This window comes from Octodon degus, unplaced genomic scaffold, assembly GCF_000260255.1.
Source record: "Octodon degus isolate 3935 unplaced genomic scaffold, OctDeg1.0 scaffold00722, whole genome shotgun sequence".
Classification (NCBI taxonomy): domain Eukaryota; kingdom Metazoa; phylum Chordata; class Mammalia; order Rodentia; family Octodontidae; genus Octodon; species Octodon degus.
The window spans coordinates 6,824-22,764 of record NW_004525298.1 but is presented as its reverse complement, the minus strand read 5'-3'; the positions used below and the strand labels follow the sequence as shown (position 1 = coordinate 22,764).

At 36.6% G+C, this 15,941-nt stretch overlaps 1 long non-coding RNA gene across 1 annotated transcript in view; it reads left to right on the top strand.

Moving 5' to 3' along the window:
* Positions 1-1,771: 1,771 nt before the first annotated feature.
* The window catches only part of LOC111814858, a 16,195-nt gene continuing 2,025 nt past the window's right edge, over positions 1,772-15,941 (top strand). Inside the window, exons 1-2 of the long non-coding RNA XR_002819733.1 lie at positions 1,772-1,848; positions 8,400-8,487. This is a non-coding gene — a long non-coding RNA (uncharacterized LOC111814858). The remainder of the gene's footprint in view (positions 1,849-8,399; positions 8,488-15,941) is intronic.

Genomic DNA, 15,941 nt, shown 5'->3' with positions numbered 1-15,941 from the left:
GAGTGTCCTCTTCTTTTCATGACACCAGTTGAACTTGACTAGGGAACACCCTGATGACCTTGTATTAAATTAATTATGTTCTAAAAAGACCTTAGTATGAAATACAGTCACATTAGAACTTAAACATACCAATTTTGGGAAATCAGAATTTGGCCCATATCCAAAGGAAAAACAGAACATTTGAGAAGCTTAAAAGATGAATAAAGATGAATCAATAAAAGACAAAAAGGAGAAAAAGGAAATACTGATTTTAGCAAGGAGCAATGAAAGTTTGTGCATGTATTAACCATTGTAATTACCATTGTAATTTATAGAACGTGTACTGGAATCATCTTATTCCCTCCCAGCATGGCATAAGGTGTAAGGTACTTACTGCCCTTGAACTAAGAGAGGTTTCCTGAACTTGTTTTTAAGTGCAGTGAGATAGACTCAAAACATAACCCTTAAACCAGTCCTGGTGAACCTCAGCAGGCTGTTTGTATCATTGGAATCACCCTCACTGTCTTTGACTTGGTCACATATTTTCTTACTCCAGAGAAAGAGGTAAAATGAGTCTTAAACCCCTGTGTAAGTTCCATGGTCTTTTTGTTGTGGAAAGTTTGGAGATGGGAGTTTTCAGCTTGCATTGTTATTTAACATTGGTAGTGCAGAAATTTATGCTGGGCTAAAGAGAGGATGTAGAGGGGAGTGGAAGAAAGGAAGTGGATAGGCATTTTGAAGTATAAACCAGTAGAGAGATTGATTGACTGAGCTCCCATATTCATATCACCTGGATTCAACAGTTTTGGAGCTTTGGCCATGTTTGTTTCACTCATCCCTTTCTACTCCTCAAAGCAAATCTAAGATATGTTACTTCCACCTGTTTCAGAATATACCCTTAAAAGGACATATTTATTGCATTAAGATTAATGTCCTTTAGAGTTTTGCTGTTGCTTCAAAAATGTCATTTATAATAGGTTTGCTTTGATTAGAATACAAATAAGGGCAACTGTTCAGTATCCTAAGTTATTTCAGACAATGGCTTTTCTTGCCTCTGACTGTTGAGCTCCAGGATACCTGATGTTTAGATCTCCACACAGAGAGAAGATCCACTGAGTTGGTTTATTTTGCTGTAAACTGGGTGGTGATGCTCACTTGGGCAGGGCATATGTAATTTTTTTTCCCTTTTAAGTTCAATTATACTTTATTTTTTTACTGAATTTCCAAATCTTCAGGAATCATCCAAACAATCATTGCTTTCTGTGTACTAATTACCATATTATTTTTAAAAGGTTAAAACTTTCCAAGAAAAATGTAAACAAGTAAGCAAAAAACCCAGATATTTGAATGGATCTTTACAAATTGTATTGGGATGCATTTTTCTATGTGTTCACTTTTATTTATTTGTTATTTTAAAAATAACAAATAATACAGAAGACATTAGAAACAATACACAACTAAAAAAAAAAAGAAACCAAAAAAAAAAAAAAAAAAAACAAAACCCAACAAGATGATAGGTATCCAGGGGGCTTGCCTTTCAGTTAATGTTGATTCATTACATTCTTTTCCCTCATGGAGTATTGTTTCCTGAGCTTACTTTACAACCACAGCTCATGAATACAGAGCTGATAAAACAAGTTGGTAAACACTTGTTTTTGTCAAGTGTTATTTTTCTTTTCAACAGAAATACTGCTCATGTGAGATAGCAAAGATTCGGATGCAACTTTTTTTGATGACAACTTTTAAAACATGGTAGTCTTAAATTTTCCTAACATTGTGTGTCTCTTCCAATAGGTATAAATGACCAAGGATTGTACAGAGTTGTGGGGGTGAGTTCAAAGGTCCAGAGACTTCTGAGTATGTTGATGGGTATGCCTCTTTTCTAATTGTTTTTTCATGATTTGTTTATGTTCATTGATTTCACACCTTAAAATTTCATAGAAATGTACCTCATACTGGTGAATCCATTCCTCTGCTTAGATGAACTGTCTCCTGAGCAGAGGCAACTGACCTAGGTTAGCATTTGGGTCAGTTGAGATGATCTCCTTTGTCATTATTTATTAAGAGGTAAAGGAAAAAAGCATGAGGCTCACAGGCGGCTTCTTGGGCAGATACCTCCCACTGCTTGCTTCCCACAGCAGAGTGGCAGTCAGGCCTCTGTGATTTGCACTGCTTCCAAATTGCCTGTCCAGAATCGTGACAGTACATTTGGTTGGACAAGACCACTGGGACTCACTCATTCTTATGGAGCTTCCAAAGCTGTCATTTGACAGCAAGAGCCTGAGTCTCGGGGATTCATTGGTATGCACAGTGGCTTGCTTGTAGTTCACACCAGGCGCTTCTCCAGAACCATGCCTGCTCCATCTGTGCTGATAACACTGTGTTCTTTGGCATCGCAGACTAGAGGAAGCCAGAAAGTGAATTCATTTCATTACCCTAGACATTATGTGAATGACAAAGCACTTTTCCATTACACACTGTTGTCAGTTTTGTGCCACCTGTAAGACACACCACTCCTCCCCCGCCAAAAGCCTGCGCCTCTTGAGGAGTGATGATAGCTCATCAGGCTGGAGGCTCATCAAACTATTCTCTCATCCTGACCTTGCTCCATATTGACTTATTTGATATGTCATTTTAATTAATCAATATTAATAATGCCCTAGGGTATACAGTGAATGCTTTTAAACCTGCCTGCATCTTAAAGTGTTATAGCAAAGACTCATTTCTAGAAAGCATAAATTAAGGTGACCAGATTCTACACACACACACACACACACACACACACACATACACACACTCACTCTGTGAGCAGCACTTGCTTGTTTGGCTGTCTTTGAATTAAGGATTTCATAAGCAACAACCTTTTTTTAACTATTAACCACAGGAAAAAATTGCCTATCATCATCTGGGGAGCCTTGTTAGAATACATTCCCTTTCATGAGCTGATTTAATTTTCTTCCTCTCTGAGTTGACTTGGGTGTGCGATTCTGGCAGACATTTTCCTTTTTACCATTAGTGGGCTCCAAATTAAATAGACTTAGCTTGCCACGGGTTCAGTAGCAGCTGGAAGAGTTTAATGGAACTGCAGCATCTGTTTTTACTTAATTTTAATATTAGAAACATTTCTCTCATTTCTGATGCAGTGTTGCAATGATTAGAACTGGAAAACTATTGGTATCGGAATGGGAGATTTGGCTTGAAAGGTACATTTTGGTGATAAACTGGCTGTAAGGATCCTGGCATCAACATCATCATCATCATCATCATCATCATTATTATTATTTGTCACTTACTCACTCATGTTTCAACAAGGGTGCTTCTGCAGTCACCCTAGTGTGTTAGGTGGTTGTAAAAATCCTTAATCTCATAAAATCCTACAGGCTGGAGGTTGTCAAATGCAGGTGATAGGTTCCCTTTCTCCTGGGATGTGTCCAACACAATTCTTACCTCATGAGATGTTTTTAAATAACCCCTCCAAAAATTCATGACCTGGAAAACTGTTGTTACTTTCTGTAAGCATCAGAGTTGAGAAGTCCAGGATACAAGTGTGTCACAACCTCATTCAAGTTGCTGGCAAGAGAAAAGCTGTGTTTTCAATAATATTCTGCAAACAGAGGAAGTTTTAGGAATTGGCATGAGAGTAAGATCCTGACTTGTTATTTCCTGACTAGTTCATGTAAGAGGGCTGTACAGTATAAAATTGTTTTTATTAATCTATAAATAATCCCTAGTTTGAATTTAACATTGTGGATTAAAAAATTTTGGATTTGTAATAATGTTATTTTCTTGTTACTTTAATACCAACACAAACCTTACACCAGACAAAATAGATGCATTTAGTTTCCCAGTTGACTTAAGATTTCCTTAACATATTTCTTTTCAACTTGATTAAGTCTTCATGCATGCATTTAGTACAGAGAATACAGGGTCTACAGGATCTCACTACATAGATGAGACTGGTAGTGTTTACCTGTTTTTAGCCTCCCAAGCGCTGGGATTACTCATGTGCACTTCCATTCCCAGTCTCAATCCCCATCTCAGGGCACTCTGGGCCGGGGGCAGGGCCTACATAGAGGGTTAGCGATTAAACCCTGCCCCTGTGCTGCACTGGCTGGGCTTTAGTCAGCTGAGCTATCAGGCCAGCCCTTCAATTTGATGAAGTTTTCAAATGGAAATAATTTAATACGTCTTCTAAAAAAGTTTTAGGGTTTTGAAAATTCATGTATACGGGATCCCATAGATAGCTCCATCCTTTCTTATCTCTCTATGTTGTTTCTCTAAAGAAGAAAAATAACCCAACCCAAACAAAATGTGTGGATCTGCCAAATTTTTAGTTTTTTAACCAATCGGTGCCTCCTATTATTCCTGAAAGTAACATGTTTATTTCAAATTTGAATTTTTTCAAAGCCCATTTTGTTTGTGTTTTTCTTTATAAAAATGAAAACTAATCTGATTTTTTAAGTGAGAAAAAGTTCCAAGCGATCATATTTTTTCAAGGAGTGCTTCCTTGATTTGCTTTAGCTCTTGAGAGCTATTTACTTCAGTTTTTAAAAATGTTAACTAATTTTACATAAAATGGTTCGCATTTTCTGTGTAAAATGTTTTAAGTGTTCTTTAAATACACACATGTAAAACTTGGTGGAGTTTTCTAAAGAAGGAATATGTGCTTAAATCTTCTGCACATTCTTATTACTGTCTTCTTTTTGTAGTTTATTTTCACCTTCACATTAAAGACTAAAATAGAAAAAAATTGTTTCTCTCCATTATTCTCTTTTCTCTCAACTCCTCTTCCCTTCAGACCCTTTTTCTTCCAGTTCCTCTTCTCCCACTCCTCTCAAATTCTCCTCCCTCCCTCCCTGCTTCCATTTCCTCATCTTCTGTCTCACACCAGCATACAATAGTGATAGCCATAGGCTGGAGAAGTTTGTCTCAGTAGAGAACTAATTAAAGCTCCCTCAGGCCAGCTGAAGGAGAAGGCTGATATTTTCCTTTCTGGGTGTTGGGAGATGTTGGCCCTGAGCATTTTCTTCGTGCAATGAGCAGAAGACAACTTTCTGAAATTCCACCAGCTTAAGTTTCTGAAAACCATGAGAACAACAGCCAACAGCTCCACTGAGTGAGTTGGAGGGTATGGAATAGTTAAAGGCAGGGAGAGAGACAGGAAGGGTAAAATATCTATCTCTGAGGCAATCATGGCTTTAGTGAATGAGGCGAGAATATAAGACAGCTAACAATAGTGAATGGTAGAGGAGAAAAATTGGAGTTAGAATTATCTTAGGTGCATGTTCTTTCTTTCCCAATTTGGAATAAAGGCAGTGCAAGTGTAGAAATGAGTAATGCATGTGGTCTGGTAGATCTGGTGGTTATTTCTAAATCTTGCAAAGCTGGCCGCATGGTTTTAGATAGAACCATAGAAAATCAAGAAAAAGAATTTAAAATTTTGCTTTTAAAATATTACCATGATTACTTTGTAGGGGCAATCCAAAGTGAGCTATCATAGCTGAAAAAATTTGGAATTTTCAAAACTCATCCAATCATTGTGCTTCTTCAAGTACTTTACACCTGGATTCAAATGAGTCTGTGCCAAATATTGGAGTGTTAGCTGCTATATAAGATCACACTTTGCATTTAGATTGTGCTGCATATTCTAGTTAGGAAGAAATGATCAGTGATTAGGCAAGTGTGAAACATTCACCCAAATAAAAAGTCTAAAGCTCTTTGTTCCTATTAGTTTATCTTTTAACCAATCACAGGATTTTTTTTTTTTTTCCTCAGAAAGGAAGCAGAAATTTCCCCTCATGTATGGCAGAAGATAAAATCTAATGACCACTCTGACCAGATTTTTATGTTGAAATCCTAAACAAGTTATTAAAAAATTCTACCTAATCCCAGTGTATTCACCAATTTCTAAGGACTACTGGGGATGATCGAGTTATTTGAAAACAGTGAAAATCTAATGGAGGATTAATAATATAGAGACTGTGAAGTCATTAGCTTCTGATGTGACAGCTGTTTTTTATTCTATGGATTTAGAAGGATGGCTTATTTTTCCATGGAAGGACTACAATTCTCAAAATATAGAATGATAATTTGGTAGACAATTGGAAATAAAAGATTTCCTTTGGAAGCCTCTTAGATTATAAAATGGTGATTTGCTGGTAGCAAGTTGATTGGAAATGTTATCTGACTTGTATGTTAAAATGAGATTTAAATAATTGATTTAATGAGAGACAGAATATCAGTTACAAAAGTAATTGGTTGGCAAAGCCTTTAGAACAGAATTATTTAGTCCTAGTTATAAAGGATTGCATCTTTAATCAGGGTGCTTAATTTGATTTCTTGAATGTATCTGTGGCTTGTCTGACAAGCTCAGTAACAAATGAGTTCTGAATTGTAGGAACTGATCAAAATGTAATCAGTGTCAATTGCCATTGTTGTAGTTTATTGCATATTGCTGTCAGTTGCTGTAATCAAGAAATGTTGATTGTTTTTTTTTTTTTTTTTTTTTTTTTTTAGACTCCAGACCTTAGAATAATTTTTTCTGTATGATGTTATGGCTGTGAAGTAACCATCACTTCTTGTTTAATATTCAGAAAATTTGAGTCTAACTTTGAGTTGTTATCCATTCTTCATCCCGGCCATGTTTCAAACTTTGCAGTCAGCACAGGCGACTTCATGTGGTGGTCCCATTTTGACAGCCTTTACTTTTTAGTGCTTTTAGAAACAAAGTGCTAACAAGATGTTTTTTTTTCTTCTTTATATAGACAACTGAGTATAAGGGAGAGGGGGAAGAAAACCTAAAACTACAACTGTTGTGGTTGAGACACTGTTCAAGAGTAAGGGAGAAAATTTTTTCTGTGAATTTACTCCTTTACATGATAGGAAGGCAGAAAACTAGGAAAGTTTATATTGTTGGCTTGGTATTATTCTTTATAACTCATTTGCCACCTCCTTCCTTAGGGTAGGATCTACTAGTGCTGAAGGCTTATTATAGAACGAGACAGCTGTGGCAGTACCCTGCTGCAGTCAGCAATTCTTGAAAACATGTGTATGTTCTTGACTTCCTTTTGATTCTTGACAGTTCTGTAAGAGCATTTATATGATGTCAGTCATGGAGATGAGGATTAGAAGTTCACGCAGGTTTGGGATACCTTTGTTTGAAGCAGCCTGCTGGCCCTGGTTGGCAAAGGCATTGAAGGAATGGGTGGGATGCCCGTGCTGTGCTCCTCTATCTACCAGGGATGCTGTGTACTGGCCAGAAGCACAGGGATCAAAGAAACCACCATACTCAGGGAGGTTGTCTCTCCCAACATGCTTTCTTTTCATTTCAGTTCAAGTTGACTATCACTGTTCCTTGTCCCCCCACTCAAATTCTTGTGTACCACACACCCATACATCTTTTCTTTAAAACTTACTGTTTAAATGGTGCTTAGAAGTAGCACATCTTTAATATTTTTAGGACAAGAAAACTAGCTTAATGTAGAGTGCCTGCCAGTGTTGTTACCCAGAAGTGTCCGGTCCTGGATGAGTGTATACACAGAATTATCAGTGTGAAAGATTCCTCTTAAGTGACCATCCCCCCAGTTTAGGTGGCTTTTCTTTTAAATTTATTTTTAACTGATCCATAAAAATATAAAAATTATACATATTACTGAGGTAGTATGTTTTGCTTCATGAATACATGTATCATGTAATGTTTTAATTAGGTTAAACCATAAGTGACTTTTTAAATGTGTGTCATTTTTTTTTTAAACTTTTCTGGGCTCAAACTCATGACCTTTTACTTCCCAGGCAGGCACTAGGTTGTTGAGCTATCTCCATGGCTCATCATATTTCTCTGTTTTGGTTGCTCATGTATTATTCTACAGAAAAAATAGTATAATGGATACAAACAATGAAATGTGGGGTCAGCTTTGTTATCCTTTCCCCCACTGATCTGTTGTTCTGATAGTTGTTTTGATGTTAGTAGGTTCATTCTCTGGTTGCATTGTAATAAATAATGTTATGTGATAGCAGTAGTGCCACCAAAAGCAAATTAAACTACTCATTCACCTGAAAATGTCCCATGCCTGAGCCATAGCTACTGAGTAACACATTTAACATGATGCTATTGATTATTACATTAACCATGAATAAGTGCAGCAGTGGGATGTTGAAATGTTGTATTTCTAATTATTCTTCTAGTCCAAATGTCCACTAAATTTTGATCTCTACTGTAGTTTTTCTGAAGAGCTAGAAATGTCTAAAGGTGGAACATTGCTGTTAGTATTACAAATTGTATACATATTTTTTGTAGGGAACCGTAGGACTAATTTATTTTGAGTTTGGCTATTTAAGCATGGAAGCTTTATGAGCTTGTCAGAAGGGCCTTTGAGTGCTCCAGGTTTTAATGAATTTTTTCCTTTTTGCTTGTTCACTAGATGTAAAAACTTGCAATGAGCTAGACCTGGAGAATTCCATAGACTGGGAAGTGAAGACCATAACAAGTGCCCTGAAACAGTATTTGAGGTAAGGTCCTCTTTATTTGGACAAGTTACCTAAAACAGACTGCCTACTCTGTACATAGACAGCCGTTGTTAACTCTTACTACAAAGGAGAAAACTTATAAGGTGTCTAATAGTGTTCCACAAAGCAAGGTAAGTAGTAGATGAACATCAGTTGTCAAGTAAGTGGACAGTTGCAATAGTTCTACTGCTAATGGAAGTTTTAAAAATTCAGTGCTATGAACCAGTGATAGAGACTATTTATTGAATTCCCTGAATCTTTTATTTATATTTTAAGATGAAGATGATTTTTCAAGTTGGAACTTATTTGATTTGAACATCAGATTTGTAGTACTTAAATACAAACTACTTAGGAAGAGGTTTACTTGATAAGGTTTTTGAGGTACGTTTAAGTTGACTATTATATATGTAAACACATATGACTAGAGTTCAAAAAGCACTAATTTTAGTGAGTTATTACCCTTTCTTTGGTGTTTAGTGAAGAATAAGTAGGAAGGGTATGAAAAGAAGTGAATAAAAGACTGAAAAATCCCACTATAACTGCATGCTATATTTCTCTTGATGGCTTTTATTTTTATATGGAAAAAAAAAGTGGCTGGGCTCCACAAAGGCCAGTTATTTTAATTATACCTATAGTGTTTTTTTCATGTAAAAATTACTGGGGTTCCAGTGAGCACATTAGAATCTACTTCTGTTATTTACTTACTGTTTTAAAAAATAAGCTAAAAATTCAAATACAGAAGACAAGAGAGACTGCTATAAGGACCCCTCTATGGGCCACGGAAATAGCTCAGTAGAATAAGCGCCTGCTTGGCAAACACAGGGTCCTAAGTTCAATCTCTGGCACCATGCTCTTCTTCCATGATCAAAATCCTGCCTCTGCTTTTGGATAATACTTTAAGGATTTTCTAAGGTATATTACTATACCCATTAATCTTTGAGTGTATGTCTCAAAAAATATATGACTTCAAAAATTCAATCAGAATATAATTAAGGAAGTCAATATTTTCCAGTACTCAATTCAGTTTTTACAAATTTGTAAAAAAGTCTTTGTGTTCAGTTTATTTTTTTTTTGCGGAACCAGGGATTGAACTCGACCCTTGCTCTTGCCAGGGAAGCGCTTATTCTCCTGAGCCATCTCCCCAGCCCCATGTCTTTAGTTTAAATACCAGAGGATTTAAACAGTGTTGACATTTCACATAGTCTCTGTGTTTATTAGTTTCTTTTCATCTTTACAATTCTGCCCGTTCCCTCACCATTGGCAGCGGTCCTGGGTTTTTAACTCTACTGGTTATTGAGCCCTGGGCCTCACATGTTTTCGCTTGCTGGGCAAGTGCTCTGCCACTGAGATACTGATTCAATCCTGAAGTCATTTTTAGAAACAGTATTTTCTTGATAGAGCAGATTATATCCTCAGGGTATATTTAAAATGTGTCTCTAGCTATCCTATTTCCTGCACTTTTAAATCTGTAGACTTAAATCTGTAGTCTGTTAGATACAGGTCTTGACTGATTCATTGATTGATATCAGGAGTCCATTACAGTAGAGTTGTATTCTTGTTTTTCTTTGCTCTCAGGTGGTCTGTGTTGTCTGATTATCTTACTTTGTGATTGTATTAACATTTGTTGGTGGGTTCATTATTTCCTTTTTTTGGAATACTTTAGTCAAGTACGCTTTGGGCCACGGCATTTTTTTTTCCTCGTAAAATCATTGTGAATTATTCTTATGCTTAGTTGGTAAAGGGATAAAACTAAGGCTAAATGTATGGTCTTAACTGATAGTGACTTTGGCGTAGATGAGAATTAAGATGACTTTCATCAGTTCTGGTCAGTATCCTGTGTGTCCAATTTGTTACAGTATCCTCAGTAACTGGGCCATACCTACTGTTGCAATATTTTAGAACACTATCTCCCAAGTAGGAAAGGCTTTGCCACCTAGGGGATGTTTGACTGTGTTTGAAGGTATTTTTGATTATCACACTTGCTGGAGAGGGCACTGCTGGCACCTGATGGGTAGAAGCAAGCAGTGGGCTACTAACCATCCTGCAAGAAGTGAGAAGATAGCCTGTTCTTGTGCCTAAAGAATAGCTTAATCCAAAATGTCAGCAGTGCTGAGATTGAGAAAGGTCATGTCAGACAGAGAAAGGAAAGACTAAAGGATATATAAAAATATAGTGAGTTGGGCTGGGTGTGGTGGCACACGCTGTAATCCCAGCACTTGGGAGGCTGAGGCAGGAGGATCATTGCAAGCTCAATGCCCACCTGGTCTTCAAAGTATGCTGAAGATCAGCTGAACAGTGAGACCTTGTCTGAAAAAGATCAAAAAAATTACATATAATTTATATACATATAATATGCATATTATATATTTTATAGACATATAAATTATATATAAAATCATCTCTATCTATCTGTCTTTCTGTCTTTCTGTCTGTCTATCTCTGTGAACTTGGCTAGGAGTCAGTTCTACCTTACTATTAGATTGGTCTCAGATCCATTACACTACCTGGTAAACCCACACCTAGTACGAGTAAAGAGGTTGACCAAGATGACTCAGTTACAGGTAAGATAATAAACTAAATATCCAGTTCTTTGTAGCGAGTAGGTATTTTTTTCCCACCTTCTTCACATGATTCTTCTCTTTTCCCTTGTGGAAGGAATTAGCTTAGTAAGCTAAAGCATCATTTTATTCAGTACATGTGATTTCTTTTTGGATCTTGATATTCTCTAAAGCTGATCTCTTATTGCCCCTGGTGTTGTGTTGCTTTTTGTACCCCTTTCTCAAATGTTTCTTCATCCTATTGAATGCTGCTGAAGCAAACATTGCCTACAGAACGACATTATGAGATGCTGTTATTACATAACTTACTCCTAACAGCACACACACACTGCCTGTGAGGAAGTAATTATCATAAGATGGCAGATGCCTTGGGAGATTGGAAAGTTAGGTTGCTCTTCTCCCCTGAACTATTTTTAGCAACTGAAAATGCAGCAATTAGGATTTAATGGCACTTTTTCACTTGATGGACCAAGTGGGAGAAAACTGAGTTTTTAATCTACCTCCATGTTAGCTACATAGTTAGGGCCAAAGTAAACATATTTCTTTCAGCTGGAGAGACAGCGGAGGCATGTGATGGTCAGGACATGGAGGGAGGCAGCTGGCCCGTGGAGGCTGGGGATCCTGCCCCATGGACCATAGCACCAGGGCACAGAGCTGAAGTAAGGAGTCTCTCACTGAAAAGGGGTACTCCTGCTCCTGAGTTCTCACCGTATATCATCTGGGAACCTGGAGGGTGAGAGTGGCAATGGTCTAACCTTTGAAACATCAGACTAAAATAGGAAGCAAACTTGCAGTGTTTTGGAAAAGGGAAAGGAAAGGCAGTAGACCTACATATGGCATCTTCTTTTTTGTTATACTGACTTAAGGATTTATTTCTAGTGTTGTGAAGCCCTAAGTACCAGTTCTGAAGGATTTTTGTTACTGCAGACCATGATGGTGATTTCCCACAATGAGTTCATCACAACGGTTTCTTTCCCATTGTGAGGCAGCAGACCAGCTCTTGGGTGATGTCTCTAGTGGAATGATTTTGTCTGGAAGAATCTTCCTCAAAGCCTTGAAATTGGAATGGGAGTTTTTCCAGGGGAGGAAATGCCAGCTTAGGCAAATATTATGGTTTATGTACTCCAGCAGTTTCCAATCATGGCTAAGAGAGGTGGCCTAAAAACATGCTTGGTAGAGGCTGAGAGATGTAGCAACTCAGGATAATAATTTTTTTTTTGACAAAACCAGAGATTGAACTCAGGCCTTTGCGCTTGACAGGAAAGCACTTATTCCACTGAGCCATCTCCCTGGCCCAAGGATAATAATTTTTGCATGGGCAATTCATCATTTTTCTTATTGCTTCCTTAACATTAATGATATTTATTTCTCATGCTGCATTGCATAGTTAGACATGTGGCAACGATATAAGTAGCTCGTAGAAGATATTTTTCTAAGCATTCTTAACTTTTGGATCAGCACTGTGTAATGCTCTTTCTGTGCCATTCAGTTTCTGTCTTTCCCACTTTCTGCTTGTCCGTACTTTGAGATAAAACCTGTAACTTCTCTGTTTGGCTTTCTTTATACTGCTTTTAGACTATGATGTAATTGATGATGTTTTTCTTTAAATGTACAAGAGGAGGGAAGGCAAAGACAGCAGCTAATTCTTCACTCATGCTTTGTGTATAGTTGTTGTCTTCTGTATGTATGTTTGTGATAGTACAGTACCAGAAGCTGTATATAATATTGGAGACCTAGCCAAGATTCCCCAACTGCCTGTATGACGGGTATGGTGAAAGGATGTAATAAGCAACAGAGACACACTTGGTAGTGCATGAAGTGAGGCTGAGAGGTCAGTGCCTCAGGATGGGCAAACACAAAGACACTGTGTGAGCCAGCCACTATGTATTTGGTGTGTACAATGATAAGAGTGGCCAGAGGAAGATTCAAGGTTGGCAAAAGACTTGAGGGCAATGGATAGTCCTGGAATAATAATTCAGAAGGGAGGAGATGATTTTATACTAAGAAGGATCTTTTCCTGGAGTGTTTATCTAGGCTGTACTTTCAGGGATCATTTCTATAGTATGTTACTAAGTTGGCTTTATCATAGGAATTTGTTATCAGGTCAACATTTTTAAAAAATGCTACTTGCCCTAATAATGAACTAAAAAGAAATCCATGTCATCATTAAAACAAATAATGTGGGGGAAAAATCTTTCCCACAAATGATACTAGAACAACTGGATATTCACATGCAAAAAAGAACTAGAATCTACACATCCTAAGATTAATTTTAATCTTAGTGGTCTTAGTTTAGTCTTAGTGGGTGGGAGCAGATGGCCCATCCCTAAGGAATTAGTGGGAAAATCTCAAGAGTGATGCTGATAATTTCAAGCCTCCATTTATCCCTTAAGGAAGTATGCAAAATTAGCCTTTGTGAATTTGTGGTCCCCAACATGTAAAGCACTTGTAAGTATAGTTTTCCTTTTTTTTTTTAAAGCTTTATTGAAGTATAATTGGTGTATAATCATATATATACATGTTTTGATGAGCTTATTGTATTTATATATCTGGGAAACTACCACCATAATGAACAGAGGAAAATGGACCACTCTTCTAACTTCCTCTTGTCCTTAGAAATGTTTGCTCTCCACCGCTTCCTTCTCATAGCCTCATCTGTAGGTAACTATTGACATGCTTTCTGTCATTTTATATTAATTTGCATTTCTTATAATTCTACAGTGCTAAAAAATTTTAGATATTTTCACTTAATTGCTAGACATTCAGCTATCTCATAACATGTTCTCATTCATTCAAACTACAAAGTTAATGGTCCATTGTGTAGATATACCATTATTTTTGAAATCCCTTACCCTGTTGGTAGTTAGTAAGGTTGTTTATAACTTTTTGGTCATTGCACATAAAACTACTGTAAACATTTATAGATAAATCTTTGAAAGTATATTGGCTTTTATTTCTTTTGGCTAAATCTTGGGATTAGAATATCTGGGTCTTCTGGTAGATGCATGGTTAATTTTTGGAACACTGACAAAGCTTTTTTTTTTTTTTTTTTTTTTTCAAATTTCAATGTACTTCTTTACTTTCTAATCAAATGTGCATAAGAGTCTACTTCTGTAAATCTTTGTCAACTGTTGTAGTCAGTCAGTTCAGCCATTCTAATGGTACAGGTTGGTACCTGATTGTACATTTGATGCCAACTTTGTACTTGGTAGTAATGTCTAACATTTTACATATATTCATTTGCCATCTATTCATGTTTTGGGGTGAATTACCTGTTCATGTAGGGTTTTTTTTTTTTTTTTTTTTTTTTTTTTTTTTTTTTTTTTCCTCGAATGCCTTCAGGGCACTTTTGGCCAGCGGGAGAGTTGTGAGGTTCGAACTCCAGCAAACTGAGGCTGACAGCTTTGTGGAAGCAGCCACTTAAAGGACTGAGCTAGGGCCAGGCCCCCTACCTGTTCATGTATTTTGCTCAATTTTTAATGAATTTTTTGGGGAATGTCTGTGGTGCTGGGAACTGAACATAGGGCCTCGTGCATTATAGGGAAATACTCTAGTTATCTACGATCTCCTGTTTTATGTCCAATTAAAAAAATTAGTTGACTTACTGCATTTTGGAAGATACTGTACTTAAATATTTTGTATGTAAGTCCATTTTGGATATGTTTTGCAAATGTTTACTTCAGTGGGTTGCTTTTCTGTTCACTTTCTTAATAGTGTTTTTAAAGAGAAGTTTTCAATTTTGGTGAAGATTAACTTGTCACATTTTATTTACTGTATGCTATATGTCAAGAAATCTTAGCGTAAGATGTCAAAACTTTCCTTTTAAATTTCTTCTAGACATTTTATAGTTTACGTTTCCAAAAGATGTATGATATATTTTAAGTCCATTTTTGAATAGGATATGTGGATTCTAGTTCTTTTTTGCATGCGAGTATCCAGTTGTGGTATCATATGTGGAAAGGATTTTTTACCTCACATTGTTTGTTTTGATAATGACATGATTTTCTTGTGTTATTTAGTTTATTTATTTAGTTATTTATTTATTTTTTAATGCATTTAGTACAGGGTCTATAGGGTCTTACTACGTAAATCAAACTTGTAGTGATTCTCCTATTTTCAGCCTCTCAAAGTGCTAGGATTACATGCCACTACACCTCATCTCAGTCACCACCTCAGCATGCCCCAGGGGTGGGGCTGGCATGTCATACCAGGATCAAACTCTGGCTGCTATGCTGTTCCTAAAGAGGTGCTTTAGTCCACTGAGCCACCTGGCTGGCCCCTTGTTTTAGTTTATTCTTAAGGCAAATAGCATTTTTAAAAAATGCTGTCCTGATATCAGATTCCTATGATAAAGCCAACTTAATAACATACTATAAAAATGATCCCTGAAAGTATAGCCTTGATAAAGCCAAGGAGCTGTTAGTCATGAGCTGTTTTATATGTCTTGTTGAATTAGATTTATTACCATTTTATTTAGACTAGTAGCATCTTTTTTTATTCATGATATTGGTTGTCATTTTTACACCATTAATTTTGGTATTAATATAATAATTACCCACAGTATGAGTTAGAAAATACCTGCTTTTTGGAAAAATGTGCATAGAATTGATGTCTTTTCTTCTTTGTTTGGTAGAATGTGCCAGCAAGGTCAGCTGGACCCAGAGTTTTCTTATAAGTCACATTAACTCCAAACTCAATTTTTCTAATAGATGCAGGGCTACTTATGTTGCCTGTTTCTTCATGAGTGTTTTTTTTTTTTTTTTTTTTTTTTATTTTTGTGTTGATTTCACTTGTTGAAGTTACCGGCATAGACTTTTTAAAATTCTCCTTAATATAGTCTACAGTTCTTTGCTCCATCAGCTGACTTTTGGAAGGGTACACTTTCTTTAAAACCTGCAT